The following is a 17,908-nucleotide window of genomic DNA, read 5'->3' as shown; positions in this document are numbered from 1 at the left end:
GCTGTGTCGCTGTTGGTAGGAGACGCCCTCGGCGACAACGGCGACTCGGCACCGCCCCCCCGGCTGTCCTGCTGCGTCCGCCAGCGCCCTCTCCGGCCCCGCCGCCTCAAACCGAGCCAGTGCCTGTTCAGGATGATGCTGGAGACGGCGTCGAACCCACGGAACCCTCGGGGCAGCCCGCAGCAGCTCCTGCACCCAGCGTGGCTTCCCCCCCGAGTTTTTCGGGCTGTCCCGGGGCTGCCCCTGCGGGGGAAGCTGGGACAGGGGAAGAGGGCACCGGCCTCCCTTTCCGTGGAGGAGGCATGGCCTGACAGCTGGCTGTGGGTGCAGCCCGTCTGCCTGCGTTCAAAATCAGTATTCTTGGCGGGTTGGGGGGTGTTTGGTCAGTTGCTTTCCTTGGGGGGTGCAAATCTCTCTGCTGCCCCTCTCGCGCCCCAGCGGAGAGGGGCAGGTGGGTGCCGGGAGTTCTGCCTTTGGTCCCCAGCCCAGAGGGGGTGGTGCCGTGAGGCAGATGGGAGACACACCTGTTGCATTTGCATTGCAGAGGGCACAGCGGGAAGCGATCATGGCTTGTTTGCTGTGGAGAAAAAACATTCCTAGACACGAGATGAGGGTTCTTGGGGCTTCTTCTATTTCCCTGCTGCTGGCATGCCTTGGTGATTTTGGGGAAAAGAAGCGTTTGGTCACCATTCCATTGGCAGTGTGGGGCCAGGCTGTGGGAAGGCAGAGCCCGCCTGCCATGTTGGGCCTGGGCTGTTGGGCTCGGGTCCCTGGGCCAGGGCCACCTCCCGGCCTCCTGATGGGTTTGGTGGTTTTGCTTCTCCCTATCAGTCCTGGCCCGCCTTTCTGTGGGCCAGATCTGGGGTTCCTGATCCCTCCACATGGGCCAGGGCCCCCCAGGGACTTTCTTTGGCTGCTCTGCTGCTGCTGCTGCTCTTTTTGAACACCAAAAAAAAAAAAAAAAAAAAAAAAAAAAAAAAAAAAAAAAGTTGAAATAGCTGGCAGCAGCACTGAAGCATTGAAGGACCAAAAATTAGCTTCAGCCCAAAGTTATTCAATAAAGGGCTGTGGCAGGACATTCCAGAAGTTGTCTCAAATTGTTTCAAATTGTTTGATGACTGTCAATGGCCTTTGATAACTATTGATGGACTTTTCTGCAGCAAGCCTGTTTCAGGACCAACAGGGACTTTCAGAGATGGCAAAGAGGAACATCTTCAGTCCATGGACTTTTTCCTGAAACTCAGCTGTTTGGGCTTGAACTTTCTTTGCATTGTTTTTGCATTTTCTTATATTGTAAAATTGTTTTGGTGATTTGATAGAATTGTATGTTCTACAGGTGAAGAAATTCCCTGTTCATTCCACACCAGCACCTGAGTGAAGTTTTGATTGGCAACCACAAATATTTGATTGACAACCACAATATTTTTCTCTGCACAGCAGAGAAAATTACAAACACTTTTTCTTTTTAATAAACTAAATGAAAAAGCTGACATGTCACAGACATCTTTTCATTAAAATCCTTTAGTTAGGATTTTTCCTGCTGAAGCTGAGAAGTTTCAGCAACAAATGTAAACAATGGTTATCTGCTGCTGTGGAATGCAACAGGTGGATGCGTGATTGTTCTCTGGTGGATGTTTGGATTTACTGACCACTCACGGCAGAGCTGTTCTCGCTTTCTGCCGGGACACAGCTCCTTTGTTATTCATTCCTTTTCTATTGTTAGCTTAGCTAGCCTCCTGAGAACTCTCTTTCTATTCTTTTTAGTATATTCATAATGTAATATATATCATAAAATAATAAATCAAGCCTTCTGAACATGAGGTCAACATTCTCGCCTCTCTCTTCATCCTGCAACCCTTGTGACCACTGTCACACACCATTTCTCCCATACAAGCACTGAGCAAAGAAGCTGGGTTCCCAATGTTAGTTACCGCAATTTCTACATCATCCTGTTCCCCCATTATGGATTGGTAATTCAGGAATCTCTGTGGGGAGAGCCAATGTCCCTCCTTTACTTCCAGCACTGCAGACACTGTGTGGGACACCAGCACAATCATCTTCTGGCCCAGGGTGAACTTGTGTGCTTCCTGGATGTTCACTGCCACTGCCACAACAGCTCTGGGGCATCCTGGCCACCCGTTGCTGCTGCATCCAGCTGCTTAGAGAGGTAGGGTGTCGCAATACGACACGAAATGAACGACACTCACACCCTGAGATGTCCAAGGCAAAGAAGGCACATTTTTTTCTGGACCTCGATATTTATAAAATTCCAAAAGCATCCACGGATTGGAGGATGAAATTGCCACCTCTCCAACCACACTGGTCAAACCAACAGTCCATCAATTCTCTCCTCCTCCAGAAAGGTCTGCAAAACAATCATTATTTACATGAAAAGTGTGTAAGAAGCTCCATTACAAAAATGTAAACATCAGAAGGCTTAGAAGAACCTTCAAAGAACAGGGCAACATCTCACCCTTTTTCTGTTTAAAAAAAAAAAAAGAAAAAAGAAAGAAAGAAATATGAACAATGTTAAAAGGAAAAATGAACAATGTTCAGTGTCCACTCATGGAGGAATCATCGGAGTGATCACTCACACCATCTGTACCTGAGTCATCACTCAACGATTCATCCACTTGATGACTTTCAGTTTGGTCACGGTTTCCATTTTGCCCGTGTGCTGGATTCTGTCTCTGCAGTCGCAGGTCAGGACGAACACACTTCAAAGGTACCCAGGGTACCCCAGTATCTGTGGATACACAAGCATACCCACGCCCCAAAGTGATAAGGTCATAGAGACCTTCCCACTGTTTGGGACTAAATTCCGCATCTGAACCTTCGCTTGAGGCTGACGTGTCTCATCCAGAGCCTGCAACGAAAGGTGATGATTCAAAATGACAGGATTTTTTGAGTTCTGTGGCACAGTAAGATGATTGATGGTGTACAAAGCTTTTGCCAAATGACTGTGTGGGGCTTTACCCTACATTCCCCATTTTTGTTTCTGAAGAACCCACTTCAGAGTACCACAAGCATCTTCTACAATAGCCTGACCAGTCGGAGCATGAGGGATACCAAACCTGTGCGACACACCCCACAACTGCAGGAACTGCCACATCTTCTGTGATGCATAAGCAGGACCATTGTCTCCTTTACACAAATCATACAGAGGAGACAGTTGTGTGTTGGTCAGTCCCAAGTACGGACGTAACCAAGTGATGGCACCTACCAATTTCTGGGCATCATTCAGTGTCTTCACCAAATGTACAAATGGCACCTCCTGGTGTCTGATTGTCTATTCCAGAATTTTGACCTCCAAATACTTCCAAGGAGGTTGTTGTTGAACCTTTTCTGGAGCCACCTGCAGCCCATGAGAATACAAAGCATTGAGCAACTGAGGCTTAATCCTCAGCAGCTCGTCCTGGATGCAGCCACAAAAATGTCATCCATAATCATACAGACGTGCATCAGAAAACTGCTTGTGAACTCCAGACAAGACACAGGCCACATACCATTGGCATATGGCCGGAGAATTTCGCATTCCTTGGCGCAAAACTTTCCATTGATATTGCTGTGTGGGCTCAGCATTGTTAATTGCTGGCACCGAGAAGGCAAATTTTGGTCTGTCATCAGGATGCAAAGGAATTGCAAAAAACAATCCTTCAGATCCACGATGAGGACTGGCCAGTTTGCGGGAAGCATGGTAGGCGACGGCATGCCCGCCTGCAATGTTCCCATGCTTTCCATCATGGCATTGACCTTTTGGAGGCCTTGTAACAACTTCCATTTCCTGTATTTTTTCTTGATGCAGAAGACAGGAGTGTTCCAGGGACTGGTAGAAGTCTCCAGATGACCCTGGTCCAACTGCTCTTGCACCAGATTTCAAAGGTGTCCTAGGGTGACGTTATGATGCTTGTGTCCCCATTCCTGTGTTCTGTTAATGCTGGATATCATGTTCTGTGCCTTTAAGACTGGCTCTGAAGAGTGAAAGTTTTGTTTGGGTATTCTTATCAGCCTGGCGGGACACAGAGAGACTGCGGGTCTTGATTTTGCTGCTTTTGCTTTTTGCTTCGCTCTCTCTCTCTCTGCTCTCGCTTCTGCTTGCTTTTGTTCCTGCTCATTAACTAGTTTAGCTAAACAGTCCAAATTCCTTCCTGGACTGTTTGTCCTCTCCTCTTTTTCGACCATCTCGAACCTGCTCCGAACTGGGACCTGGGAACACCGAGAGTTTGCACCTTGTGGCTGCAGCAGCTGCCCCAGCGCCGGAGGGACTGAGAACAGAGCGACCACCCCCGAGAGAGACTTTCTGAATTTGTCACCATTTTCAGAGCGGTGTCATCTGGTATTGTTCATTCTGTGTGCTGGGGGTGCTGTGCCTGTTAAATAAACAGGTTCTTTCCTCTTCTCTCTGAGGAATCCTTCCCAAACCGGCTGGGGGGAAGGGGCCATGAGGGTTTGCTTTCTGGAGGGGCCCCCTTTGGAGATTCTCTACCAAATTTACCCTAAACCAGGACAAAATTTGGCACCCAACATGTGGGGCTCGAGAGAGAGTGGAAAAACCCTGTTTTGACTGCATATTAGGTTGCTATTACTCTGTGTTCGTTTAAATCAGCTAATAGCCATGCTTTTTGAATTCATAATGTCTGTTGGGCTGAAGGTTTGCATGCATTTCTGGTCCCTAGGGTTTTTTGAGATTTTAATACCTCTCTGGTCCCTAGCTTTATTTTCTTATCCAGAAATAGCTTTAGTATTGTCCCTAATACGTACCTTTTACATCAGAGGGGCAGCGACCAGAGTAGCTATCCTGCTGGGCTTGGTGGTAATGATGCGCAAGAAGTTTATAAACATGCTAGGGTCTGCTCCAGGTATGAATGGTTGTCCTGGTTTAGGGCAAATTTTTTAAAGAATCTGGAAAGGAGGGCCCCTCCAGAAAGCAAAACCCACACGGCCCCTCCCCCCAACTGGCTCGGGAAAAAAAAATTCCTTGGAGAGAGGTGGAAAGAACCTGTTTATTTGACTGGCACAGCACCCCCCGCACACAAAATGAACAATACCAGCTGACACCACTCTGAGAAAGATGGCAAAATCAGAAAGTCTCTTTCGGGGGTGGTTGCTCTGTTCTCAGTCCCTCCGGTGCTGGGCAGCTGCTGCAGCCAAGCCTTCGGTGTTCCCGGGTCCCAGTCCGGAGCAGGTTCGAGATGGTCACAGGAACAGGAGAGGAGAAACAATCCGGGAAGGAATTTGGACTGTTTAGCTAAACTAGCTAATAAGCAGAAGCAAAAGCCAGAGCAGAAGCAAGAGCAGAAAAGCAAGCAAGCAAAAGCAGCAAGGTGCAAGCTAGAAGTGAAAAACAACCCTATGTACTGCTCATTTCTGTGTCCCTGATAAGGGAAACCCAAACAAAACTTCCACTCTTCAGAGTCGGTCTTAAAGGCACAGAACAGATAAATGGGGATACAAGCATCATAACGTCACCCCAGGACAATGGTTCATGGCTATGGTTATGCATCCAGTTTGTTGCAGAAGGAGCAGGAGGGAATGAGGTTTTTCAGCCTCTGCTTTCCTTCTTCTCCTATGAATCCGTTGCATCACTAGTGAAGGATGTTCAGTTTCCCCTCAATGTTCAAGAAACCATCTTCCTGGTATTCAGTCTGGTAACCTTCCTCTATACAGCCTGCTGCTTCTCTAGGATGAGGGCTGAGATTTCTAGATGGGCTGATGAGACCCCTGACTCAGGAGTAGACCCAGGTGTGGAAAATCCTAAGTGGTGTGGGAAATGGGAGGATATGGGCCAAATCCTGAAGGAATTCTCTGGCCCTATAGTCTGGGATTTTCCCCATGAACAAATTCAGAACCCAGCTGAGGTGGGGAAATATCTGAAAGAGAAGTACCAGGATGAGCCTAAGGAGAGGAAGGTCATTGCAGTGAGCTGGGCCCTGGCTTGTGCTCATCGCTCACTGCTAGATCCTGTCGGGCAGCAGACAGAGGCAGGGGGGCAGGGAGATAAATCAGCAACTATCCCGGTGACTCAGGCTGCAGCCAACAGCCCGGGCTCGAAGCCAGCATCTAAACCCATGGCTGTTGCTACTAGCACTAGAAGTGGGAAATGCATGGACAAGACCAATCAACCAGGGGATGATGATGATGAAGGAGAAGGAACCTCAATGCCTCCTGACATAAAATCAAGAGTCAAAGCAGCAGGTGCAAGATCAGATGCAAATATTGAGTCCTTTTCCCTGAAGGACCTTCGTGGCCTACGGAAGGACTACAGTCGAAGGTCTGATGAATCCATAATTAGTTGGCTAGTCTGTCTCTGGGATGCTGCAGGCGAGGTTACAATTCTGGACGGCACTGAAGCCAGGCATTTGGGATCCCTGTCACAGGATCCTGTCATAGACCAAGGAATGATGAGGGGGGCTAACTCTCACAGCCTCTGGGAACGGGTCCTAAAAAGTGTAGCAGAAAGATACCTGTGTGCAGATGATCTCTATATGCAGCAAACCCATTGGAAAACCATAGAACAAGGGATCCAATGCCTGAGAGAAATGGCAGTGGCAGAGATTATCTTCACTGATGATGTAACAACTAGGAACCCAGACTTAGTACCATGCACGTCTGTGATGTGGCGAACACTCGTACGACTTGGGCCACATGAATATGCTTCTGCCTTAGCCATCATGAAGAGGGATGAGAGGGATGAGACTGTGCTGGATATGGCAAGGAAGCTCCGAGCATATGCAGATGCTGTACATGGCCCGACACATGCCAGAATCGCAGCGGTAGAAACACTTCTGCAGAACTTAGAGGATAAGATAGAGGAGAACCATAAGAAGCTTAGAGAGGAGATTACAGAAGACCTTCTCCAAATCTCAGCAGTACAGATCCGAGGTTCTGGTATCCAAGGCAGACGTTTCCCAGATGGTGAGAGAAGGTACACCCCATGAGCTGAGCTGTGGTTTTATCTGCGTGACTGTGGGGAAAACACGAGAAGGTGGGATAGGAAACCTACTGCTGTTCTGGCATGACAGGTGAGAGAACTGAAGGAAGCCACCAGAAGGAAAGCAGCTCCAGTTGCCCGTAGCCGAATGGCCAGGTATGATGATGATGACATGTCTGATCCCCTCGAAGGAACATCCAAAACATATGCCCAGGGAAAGAAAGATAACCAGGCTTAGAGGGGCCCTGCCTCTAGCCAGGTAGAGGCCAGGGAAAATCGTGTTTTTTGGTCTGTGTGGAATCGTTGGCCTGGCACATCGGAACCACAAGAGTACAAAGCTTTGGTCGATACTGGTGCGCAATGGACATTAATCCCATCAAGACATGTAGGGACAGAGTCTGTTTCTATTGCTGGTGTGACAGGGGCATCCCAGGATTTCACTTTGGTGGAAGCTGATGTGAGCCTAACGGGAAATGAGTGGAAGAAGCATCCTATTGTGACTGGCCCAGAGGCCCCATGTATTTTGGGCATAGACTACCTTCGAAGTGGGTACTTCAAAGACCCAAAAGGACTCAGATGGGCATTTGGAATAGCTGCGGTAGAGACAGAGGGCATCCAGCAATTGAACACCTTGCTGGGTTGTCTGAGAATCCATCTGCAGTAGGATGCCTGACGGGAGAAGAGCAACGAGTGCCAATTGCCACTTACCTAGTGCATTGACGACAGTATAGAACCACTCGAGATGCTGTGATCCCCATCCATAAGATGATCCGAGAGCTGGAGAGCCAAGGGGTGGTCAGCAAGACCCACTCACCCTTCAACAGCCCCATTTGGCCTGTGCGAAAATCTGAAGGAGAATGGAGATTGACTTGAGAGTGGATTACCATGCATTGAATGAAGTGACTCCACCACTGAGCGCTGCCGTGCCAGACATATTAGAACTCCAGTACGAGCTGGAGTCCAAGGCAGCAAAGTGCTTTGCCACTATAGACATTGCCAATGCATTTTTCTCCATTCCTCTGGCAGCAGAATGCAGGCCTCAGTTTGCTTTCACATGGAGGGGAGTGCAGCACACCTGGAACCGACTGCCCCAGGGATGGAAGCACAGCCCCACCATCTGCCATGGACTGATCCAGGCTGCACTAGAAAGGGGTGAGGCTCCAGAACATCTGCAGTATATTGATGACATCATTTTGTGGGGGGAACACAGCTGCAGAAGTGTTTGAGAAAGGGAAGGAAATCATCCAAATCCTCCTGGGAGCTGGTTTTGCCATTAAAAAGTCAAGGTAAAGGGACCAGCTCATGAGATTCAGTTCCTGGCAGTGAAGTGGCAAGATGGACTGTAGTAAACCCCATACATTTAGTAAAAGCACCATGGCGAATCTAACAAAAGGAATGCTGACACAGCAGCAAGGAAGCTTCCTGACTCCATGGACATCTGCCCTATAAACTGTCTCTGTAACCATATAAGGCACTGCCATGGTAGCCTTTACCTATCGGGAATTTTATGGTCCCCCTAATCCCTTGCCATCGGTCAAGTTTAGATACTTGCCAAGCCTATAAAAGTAGCATGCTGTACCCTACTAGCTCAGAAAAAGAAGAGCTGAGACCCTTCGCGGACCCCCAAATAAAGCCTTCTCTGTGGAACAGCTTCTGCCTTCTCCTTCTCCTCTCTCCGTCTGCTGCTGCCTCAAGCCCGGGGCTCCACTACCCAGCAAGCAAAGAGCTGAGGTCCTAAGAGCTGCTAATCACTATAGAGCTGAATATCACCAGGCTTGCTAGAAAGGTAGCCCCGTGGCATTGGCCTGAGCTGGCTTCGGGACCCGGTCCCTCCTCAGGGACTGAGATCCTGAGCACCAAGGCTCTGCTTCATGATAAGGCTGATCAGAGGCCTTATTAATGGATGGCATCAGATTCCTACAGACGTAATCAACAAGATCACAGCGATGTCTCCACCCACCAATAAGAAAGAAACACAAGCTTTCCTAGGTGCCATAGGCTTTTGGAGAATGCACATTCCTGAGTACAGTCAGATCGTGAGCCCTCTTTACCTGGTCACCTGCAAGAAGAACGAGTTCCACTGGGGCCCTGAGCAGCAACAAGCCTTTGCCCAGATCAAGCAGGAGATTGCTCATGCAGTTGCCCTTGGCCCAGCCAGGACAGGACCAGAGGTGAAGAACGTGCTCTACTCTGCAGCCAGGAACCATGGCTTGTCCTGGAGCCTTTGGCAGAAGGTGCCTGGGGAGACTCGAGGCCGACCACTGGGATTTTGGAGTCGAAGCTACAGAGGGTGAGAAGCCAACTACACTCCCACAGAGAAGGAAATCTTGCCTGCCTATGAAGGAGTCCAAGCTGCCTCAGAGGTGATTGGCACGGAAGCACAACTCCTCCTGGCACCCTGACTACCGGTGCTGGGGTGGGTGTTCAAAGGAAAGGTTCCCACCCCCCACCACACCACTGACGCTACATGGAGTAAACAGATTGCTCTTATCCCACAGTGCACCCGTATTGGAAACCTGAATCGCCCTGGGATTTTGGAGATAATTACAAACTGGCCGGAAGGTGAGAACTTTGGTCTTACTGATGAAGAGCAACAAGAACCAGTGACACGGGCTGAAGAGGCTCCTCCCTATAACCAACTGCCCCCAGAGGAAACGCGCTACGCTCTTTTCACTGACGGTTCCTGTCGCATCGCAGGGATGGACCAGAAGTGGAAAGCAGCCGTATGGAGCCCCACACGACAGGTTGCAGAGGCTGCTGAAGGAGAAGGTGGATCAAGTCAACTTACAGAACTCAAAGCTGTTCAGCTGGCCCTGGACATTGCTAAGGGAAAGAAATGGCCAAAGCTCTACCTCTACACTGATTCATGGATAGTAGCCAATGCTCTGTGGGGATGGCTGGAGAGGTGGAAAAAGGCCAACTGGCATTCTAGGTGTCATGGTTTGATGCTGGCACAATGCCAGTGTCCCCATGAAAATATATGCTTCCTGGTGTCTGCTGTGAGATGTGACCAGGAATAAGCAAAGCAGGCCCCCACTTAGAAATAAAGAAAAGAAACCTTTATTAACTAAACTACAACTCTAAGTAACAAGAAACACACAGGGAAAATGAAAACTTTCCAAAAACATTTCCTCCCCCCCACACCAAATTTCCAATACATCTATCCCCCAAATCTCAAACTCTCGGTCCATCACCACCCTTTAGGTAATCAATTCTCAGTTCATCAAGGGAAGAGGAATCCTTCTTGTGCCATAGGCTTCCCCAGGAAACACCACTGAAACCTCGTGTGTTTCCACGTCACTCGTGGCACCGCCTGGAGAACATCTGCCATCGTGACATCTTCCTTCCATGTCCAGTGCTCTCACCACTGCACATGGACCAGAGCTGCTTCTAGGGTTGTTCTTTTAAGGATGCTTTGTCCCGTTCCAAAAAGGGCACAGTCTCACCTTTGGGACAGTTATCCCCCCCAAATTTCACCCCCTGGGGCTGAGGGGTACCAACACTGAACCCTCTTGGCTCTGAGCCATTGCCTCCCCCTGGGTGCAGTCTCTGTGTCACAGGAAACATGGCTCTGTCCATGGCCATACAGGAAAAGTCCAGCTAAGGCCACTCCATCATCTCTTCCCACCTAAGATTCTTCTCTACTCTCCTGACATATTTCACTTGCCCAGACCTTCACACTTGCACATTTCCTTCTTCCATTTCATCTCTTATCTCTCTTCTAGGAAAGGTTAATGTTCTGCAAAGTTTTCCTTGTCCGAAAAAGGGTTAAAAGCTCGGGCTCTACCCGCCCAAAGCTCCCACAGCTGCCGGACCCCTTCTCGCTGCATCCCCCGGACCTTCTCCGCCAGCCGGGCTGTGCTGCCAGCACAGGATATCAAATTTCACGGTGGCACAGGCGCTCTCTCTCTCTCTCTCCTGGGGGGGAGGTGTGGCTGCCCGATGCCTCTCGGGGCTCTTCCACCCTTCCATCCTCGGGCCAGGCCTACCTCACCCAGCCCCAAACCAGCCAGGAGCTGGGCAGGGGAGGCCCGACCTGCTTCCCTTGCTGGAACCCAAGAGAGCTTCCCCCAGAGTGCTCTGCTTTTTAACCCCTGAGTTCTCAGAGGCGTATCCAATGTCCCCAGTGGCCAAACCAGGTGCCAGTATTCAAATGTGAGCACCTACTGGCCTGGCCACTTCATATACCAGAAAACTAACTTCCTCTCAAACCACCACATCTATATAATCTCAGTCAATTTTATCCCAGTCTGTAGGAACCCAGTCCATTTGATCCCAATCCATATTTGATCCCAGTCCATATTTCATCCCTATCCATAGCTTATCCTAGTCCACATTTGATCCCAGTCCATAAAATCTGTCAGATTTGATTCAGGCCATATTTGATCCCAGTCCAAAGTTGATCCCAGTCCTGATTTGATCCCAGTCCAGTTTATCCCAGTCCATAGTTGATTTTAGTCCATATTTGATCCCAGTCCATTTTTTATCTCAATTCGTATTTGATCCCAGCCCATATTTGATCCCAGTCTATATAAGCTCAGTCCAGTTTATCTCACACTGTGGGATTCCAATCAATAATTGATCCCAGTCCATATTTGACCCCAGTCCATATTTGATCCCAGTGAATAGTTGCTCCCAGTCCGTATTTCATCCCAGTCCCAATTTGATCCCAGTCCCTATTTGATCCCAGTCCCTGTTTGATCCTAGTCCATATTTGATCCCAACCCCTATTTGATCCCAGTCCATGTTTGATGCCAGTCCGTATTGCCCTGCACACATTCCAAAAGTCTGCAATTCCAGCTTCAAGCCAGGAAAAGATGTTCCTGCCCTTGAAGGGAAATGGAGCAAAATCCTACAGAGACATTTCCATGCCAGCCTTCAGAACTTCAGCTCCTGGGACTGGGAATTGAAATAATAATTGGGAAATAAAATAATAAATAATCAGGGGAGGGTCTCTGGGGACAGAGGGGTCATCTAAATCAGGGCAGGGGTCAATTAATTCAGGGCAGGGGTCAATTAAAACAGGGAAGGGCACAGCTCAATCAGGGCAAGGGGCCAATTAAATCAGGGGAAGGGGAATTAAAACAGGGAAAGGTCAACTGAATCCGGGGAGGCTCTTTGGTGGCAGGGGTCAATTAAATCTGGGGAGGGGTCAATTTAATCAGGGGAGGGCCTTTGGTGGTCACTGAGGCAATTAAATATAGGGAGGGTCTCTGGTGGTGCCTGGGTCAATTAAATCAGGGGAGGGTCTCTGGTGGTCCGTGGGTCCAGGGAGACACTGAGAGAGAAACAGAGCAGGCAAGGAGAGGCAGGAGAGAAAAGGGACACAAAGACAATGAGCTGAGAAGGCGGCACTCTGAAAACAGAACTGCAACAGACCGAACATGAACAGGAGGGAAATCAGTAAGTCTAGGAGTTTTAATTGCTGTCAAATACATCCCACACACCCAGCCCCAAACAATCTCCATCCCACCACTCTAACTGAGATCCCACGACTCTAAATCATTTCCCAACCTCATCTCAGCTGAAAGGCTGAGGAATCGAGTGAGTTTGACATGGGATTGAGTTTTTTCAGGTGGGTTTGAGCTCTTTTTGGGGTAAGATTGAGCTGTTTTCACTGGGATTTCAGTGGTTTTGAGGTGACAGATCCATTCCTCTTGGCTTCTGCAGCGCAAAGAGATGGAGATTAGAAAAAAATTAAGGTGAAATTAAAAGTAGAAGCAGCCAGGTGTGTTCTCAACATGGATCACAGGGAATGTGGCTCACCTGGGCTGTGCCCAATGTGCCTCCTCCCGTGGGGGATGGAGCTGGAGCAGCGCACGAAGCTCTGCCCGCACTCGGGGCACTCACAGGGCTTCCCTTAGTGGTGCCACTGTTGGTGTTGGGTCAAGTGAGAGCTCCTGGAGAAGCTCTTCCCACACTGGGGACACTCGTAGGGCCTCTCCCCAGTGTGGATGCGCCGGTGGGTGATGAAGGTGGAGTTGCGCTTGAATCCCTTCCCGCAGTCGGGACAGCGGAAGGGCCTCTCCTCTGTGTGAATCCAACAGTGCTGGAGGAGATTGGAGCTGGTCTGAAACCTCTTCCTGCATTTATCACACTCGTAGGGCCTCTCCCCAGTGTGGATGCGCCGGTGTCTGATGAGGTGGGAGTTCTTCTTGAATCCCTTCCCGCAGTCGGGGCATTGGAAGGGCCTCTCCTCTCTGTGACTCCGATAGTGCTGGATGAGACAGGAGCTGGTCTGAAACCTCTTCCCACACTTGGAACACTCATGGGGCCTCTCCCCAGTGTGGTTCCTCTGGTGCCTGATCAGGTGGGAGCTCTGGCTGAAGCTCTTCCCACACTCCCCACACTCGTAGGGCTTCTCCCCAGTGTGGATCCTCTGGTGCACAATCAGGTTGCAGTTCCACCTGAAGCTCTTCCCACACTCCCCACACGTGTGGGGCTTCTCCCCATCATGGAGCTGCTCATGGAGCACCAGCTCCGAGCTCTGGCTCCGTCTCCGGCCGCCTTCCCGGCCCAGGCTGGCTCTTTCCCCCTCAGATCCCCGCCGGCTGCGTTTGCAGCCCCTCCTCGTGCGGCATCTCCGGGGCTTTTCCTCCCCGTTGGCTTCCTGCGCCGTGGAGCCGCTCAAAACGGCCTCTGCCACCAGGTTCTGCCGCGGGCATTTGTCCTCCCTGCTCTCCATGCTCAGCTCCTGCTCTGGGGGAGGAAGGACAAGGACAGGATGGGATTTGCCTCCGTGCCACAGGCAAGGGCAAGGAGATCCCCCCAGGGCTGAGCTGCAGCCAGGGGCCATGCTGGGCTGGGAGATGGAGCAGCACAGAGGGGAAAGGGGCACTGACTTCCTCCTCACCTGCCTCAGTGTCCCGGGGCATCTTCCTCTTCCTTGCAGCCTCCCTGGGGTTGGCAATGGGAAATCCTGGTTTGGGGAAAACAAGGGATGAGCGCGTCAGTAGGAGTGTCGGGGGGTAGGACGGTCGGGACGGACGGAGACGAGAGAGCTCTGCAGCCAGGGCATGGAACTTGCGGTTCATTGCAAAGGGCCTGGGTGCAGGGCCCTGCTTGGAGCTGCCAGACACAGCTCGGAGCAGGCCTGAGAGAAGAGAGGGGTAGAGAGGGTGAGAGGGTAACAGAGTAAGAGGAGAAGAGCACAGGAGAGCGAGGTTCCCGTTACAATACAATCAATCTTCTTCTGTGTTGAATATTCTATTTCTCACTAACCAATCTAGTACAAGATACAAATCCTATAGCATTTACATACAGCCTGTAAAAGTCATTACATCACCATACTGTCTTACACTTTAAACCCTAAAAACTCCTCTTTGGACCCCTTCTGCTCAGCTAGTGGGGTCTGCTCTGACCCTTGGATCTGTCTGCGAGCAGAGGGAATTTTTTCATCAGAAGGGGATTACCTTCAGTTGGGCCACACCATTGTTTTCCAGTTGTTCACTAACTGAGGTTTCTCAGATCTTGCTTTCATTCCAATCTTCCTTATACTTTTTATGTACACAAAATCTTTTGCCAGACAATCATATGTATCAGGCTTTCCTGTTTCATCTTCCCCAACACACACTGAGTTTGAAGGTCCCTCTGTCCAAGTCCATCTCTACAAGTCACTGGCCATCTGGGCTCCACAAAAACCTCCCAAACACCCAGATTCAGCCCTGAAAAAGCCTCCCAGGAGTTCCCCGTCCCTGGTCCCTCCCCTCTGGTGTTCGAGGGTTCCCCCCTGTCCCAGCTGTTGGGGGTCACGCTTGGATTGAGGGTCCCCCTTCTCCTCGGTGCCCGCCCTGCCAGGGCTGCTGGCAGTCCCAGCAATGCCAAAAGCTCCCCCCGCTTCACTCTCCCCATTTCGGGATGCCGGGGCTGTTTGGGCTCCCGGGCTCCCTTCTCCCCTCATTCTCTGCTCTGGGCTGTGAATGAGACGAGGGCTGGTTGTCCCAGACCTGCCAAGTGAGTGCTGGAGTCTCCCACGCTGCGTTTCCAACTTTCCTCGAGGGAAGCAGCCAGTAAAGAGACACAGCGAGTGAGAAGAGGAGTGAGAGAATCCCCCGGGGTAACTGGGACTGGGTCTCAGAGAGGGGCTGGACCCCTCGGAGCAAGGGAGCAGAGGAGTTTCCGAGCCAAATCCACTAGGAAATGGGACAAAAGGGGCTCCTAAAAATTCTGTTGGTTTGAGAGATAAGAGAGCCCAAGAGCATCCAGAATTAAAACCTGCTGGATTGAGGAATTAACATTCCAAGAGCATCCACGGTTGAGCAAAATTCTGCCGGATTGAGGATATGCTCAAGAGCATCTGGGGTTGGACAAGACAGCTGGGTTGAGGGATATCCAAGAGCACCAGGACTGGCCAGAAATACCTAAACTTGTAATAGGTGATGTGAAAGTGTAGTATATGGTAGAGATAATTCATGTTACTAATGTATAAAGTATTGTAAAATCCACACTATGTCTCTTGACCATCCTGGCCAGGAGCAGTGTCTTATTCATATACATCCAGTTCCTGGACTTGGTTGAGATAAACATCGGGGTTTCTAATGAAAGAATAGAAGCTTCCAGGGCGATAATCGCTGGCTTCCCCGGGTCACCAGGTCCAGCCAAGATTTGATCATTTATAACAAAAGGTACCTTATTGTTGTCTTGCTGTGTGTGAGAGTGAGTCACACACAAAATCAGCCTCAGCTTCCCGGGCGGGTGGGAAGGGGGGCTGTGGAAAGAGGAGTGTGTGACCCACAAATAAGCCATTGTTCTCCTGGGTGTGGGGGCTGTGGCATAAGGTACAGGTGACCTGCAAAGGGGCCATTGTCCCCAGGGCGTGTGAGGGGGCCGTGGCTAAAGAGTGTGAGTGACACACAAATCAGCCTCACAGGTGAACGGCACCGGAGGCAGCAGAGTCAGGGCCCTCCCAGGAGGCTCGGAGATACTGAGACCCAGAGGCCACCCCAGGGTGAGGGGGGGCCACAGGGACCCGCGATTCTCTGTCAACAGGGATCCACTCTGTGTCCTGAGGGTGGGAAAGAATGTGTGGAAGTGAGTGAGAAACAAAAGTGAGTGAATGTATATGAATGAAAATATAGGTAATGTAGATTCTGTATTTTAAGCTTCACTCTATTTCCTTGGAGGGAGGTGTATTGTACTGAAAGTAGTGTGAGAAAAAAGTTTTTTATTTGTGTGGGTGTAGTTGAAAGAAAAGTGGTATTTAGGTTGTTAGTGAATGTGAAAAACATAGGCAGAAGATGAATAGATAAGATCTTGAAAAATGAGACAGAAAACCAGTAAGTTGGACACAGGGAAAAAAAAGAAAAAAAAGAGAGATACAACTCCTTGCAAAAGGAGAAAATACAGGGTATGCAGTAGTCGATGGGAAAAACATGCAAACTATGGAAAAAGGGAAACTAACCTTAAACTAGTAAGCTCAAACTTGTGAATTATATACTTTAAAAAGAGCACTAGAATATTTAACACAAATACAGGAACTATATATACTGATTCAAGGTATGCCTTTAGAGTAGTACATACCTGTAAAAAATTTGGAAAGGAAAAACATTACTTAATTCAAGAAGAAAAGGACTAGTACATGAGGAAATTATTTTAGAGGTTTTAGAGGCATTACAATTACCTAAAAGAGATAGCTATAGTACATATTAGGGAACTCCAAAAGGGAAAGACCCCAGAAAGAGGAGGAAATAATTTGGCAGATCACAAAGCTAATGATGCAGCAGAAAATGGAGCTGAAAGAGTTATGTTAATATTAACTCCAAACAAGGAAAAACTGGAAATTCCAAAGTTTAGGGAAGCTGAGGAAAAAGAATTAAACAAGACAGGAGGTGAACAAGATAAATCAGGGAAATGGAAACTTCTCGATGGAAGACAATTAATAAAATGTGCTTATTAGAAAAATATTAGAAGATATGCATCAGAAAACCTACTGGGGTACTCAAGCTTTGCGTGATCATTTTTTAAGGAACTATGGGTGCATTGGGATTTTCGGATTTAGGATGTATCCCTAATTTGCCAAAGGATAAATAAAATGGTGATGAGAAAAACAACATTAGGAGGTCATGAGTTAGTTCGTTGGCCATTTCAAAGTATCCAAGCAGAAGTTTGGATTTCTTAGGTTCTGGGTTTATTTGTAAAAAAACCCATTTAATCTAGAAGAAAGACAATACGCCATATGTTAGACAGGAGATTTTAGGAGAATAAAAAATTTTTGAAGTATCAGAAACACTCAAGAAAACACAAGACAAGAAAAAGGGGAAGTGAGAGGGAGGGGAACAAGAGGAAAAATCAGAAAGAGAGTGGGATCCTCTGCAGGTCTTGCCCCCTCCGTTCGCGGCCCAGGCGCCTGTCCCGGGTCCCGGCTCGCTGCCCGCCTCAGCTCCGCCTGCCCCGGTTTCCATCCCAGGTGCGGCCTCACTGCCCAGGGCAGCTCCACCTGCCCCGGCGCTGTCGCTCAATTTGTGTGCCCTGCTCCCACTGCCTGGCCCGCGGCCGCTCTGCCGGCCCTGCTGGGCAAGATGGGGGTTGCTCTGTCCTGCCGCCTGCTCCGAGGTCACCGCGCCCACCGCACCCAGGGGGGTCCCAGCCATCCCATCCCCGGCTGCCCTGCCCGTGCCACCTGCGCTGGGCACCGCCGCTGCTGCCGGGCTCTCCCACCTGCCTTTGCTCTGCCGGCAGCTGCCGGATCAGCCGCCATCAGCCATGTGGGGGCTGCCCACGCTCCGCCTCGGGCTCCACGGGAAGATCCCCCTCTGGCGATTCCGGCTGCAGACCCTGCCCACACGCTGACCCAGCCTCGGCGGGATATCCTCCCCTGACCCCGTCCTGCTCTGAGTTACGTCCCCTTGGTAACCACAGCTCCGGCTGTTCAGGGAAACTCTCTCTCTCCACAGGAAGCACCTTATTGAAACACTAGGAGCTCAGTTAAAAGGCAGCCCTCTCCAACTTCTTTCCTAAAACACGGGAGAAAGGCTAGAG

The 17,908-nt window shown here is 49.8% G+C and overlaps 1 pseudogene; it reads right to left on the bottom strand.

The window, feature by feature from the left end:
- LOC128945567 (zinc finger protein 208-like) overlaps nucleotides 1-17,908 on the bottom strand; it is a 324,996-nt pseudogene that overhangs the window by 142,971 nt on the left and 164,117 nt on the right.

Source organism: Melozone crissalis, unplaced genomic scaffold (assembly GCF_028551555.1).
Source record: "Melozone crissalis strain CALT ecotype California unplaced genomic scaffold, PUWL_Pcris_2 ptg000066l_1, whole genome shotgun sequence".
NCBI lineage: Eukaryota > Metazoa > Chordata > Aves > Passeriformes > Passerellidae > Melozone > Melozone crissalis.
This window is presented reverse-complemented; position numbering and strand designations above follow the sequence as displayed.